Source organism: Anomaloglossus baeobatrachus, chromosome 11 (assembly GCF_048569485.1).
Source record: "Anomaloglossus baeobatrachus isolate aAnoBae1 chromosome 11, aAnoBae1.hap1, whole genome shotgun sequence".
Lineage (NCBI taxonomy): Eukaryota > Metazoa > Chordata > Amphibia > Anura > Aromobatidae > Anomaloglossus > Anomaloglossus baeobatrachus.
This window is the reverse complement of record NC_134363.1, coordinates 21,246,858-21,247,706: the sequence shown is the minus strand read 5'-3', so window position 1 is coordinate 21,247,706 and position 849 is coordinate 21,246,858.

Sequence of the window (849 nt, the reverse complement as noted above, 5' to 3'; positions counted from 1 at the left end):
CGCTGTTCTAAAAAAAAGGCATATATTTGCTTATACCTTTAAAGGGGTTGTCAGCACTACAACTCCCAGCATGCCTGCCAGCTAAAGGAATCGTTATTCCTTACGGATCAGCAGTGGACATGAGATGTACAGTAAATCCCATCCCTATGATCATCTATGGGGTCTTATGAAGTGCCCCTTTAAGCCCCCCACAATCACACGACTGGTGGAAAGCCTCATTTCCATCTTGAGCCCGTGTGAGATATTGGGGACGGCGTTTCCAGAAACAAAAGCTGAAGATTGAGGGATTGCAGGCGGCGGCGGGCGAGAGGCGTCTGCGCCATTTTCCATACAAATCATCAGCGGCTATTGACGGCCGCCGCTCCTTCATCATCGCAAGACGACACTTCATCTGCAGCGACATCAGGCGGGAAGCGGCAGATAATCCGCTGCTGCCGCTGCCTCCGCACTGATTTACAGCACAAGTCACCTCATTAGTTCCTAAAGTCAGTGACGGGAGGAGAATCTCAGGGGCTTAAGGAAAGCGGCGTCACCGGTCACATTCATTCACACCATAAGCTGCAGCCACCCGGCTCCCGGGGAGCAAAGACCCAGACGCCCGTCTATAAGCTGTACAGTGCGTGCTAGTGTCCTCTGTTATCAGCCATTCCAGACTGGAGTCAGGAGGACTGTGCTGATTATTAATGTGATGAGTGATCGGAGGTGCAGAAAGACCCCGAGAGATGTAGTCTCGTCCAGCGCAGAGAACCTCATCGGAGTGGGGGACAGACCCCCAAGATGTGTGTGGGGGGACACCCAGACCCCCCAAGATGTGTGTGGGGGGGGGGTGGGGGGACACCCAGACCCCCA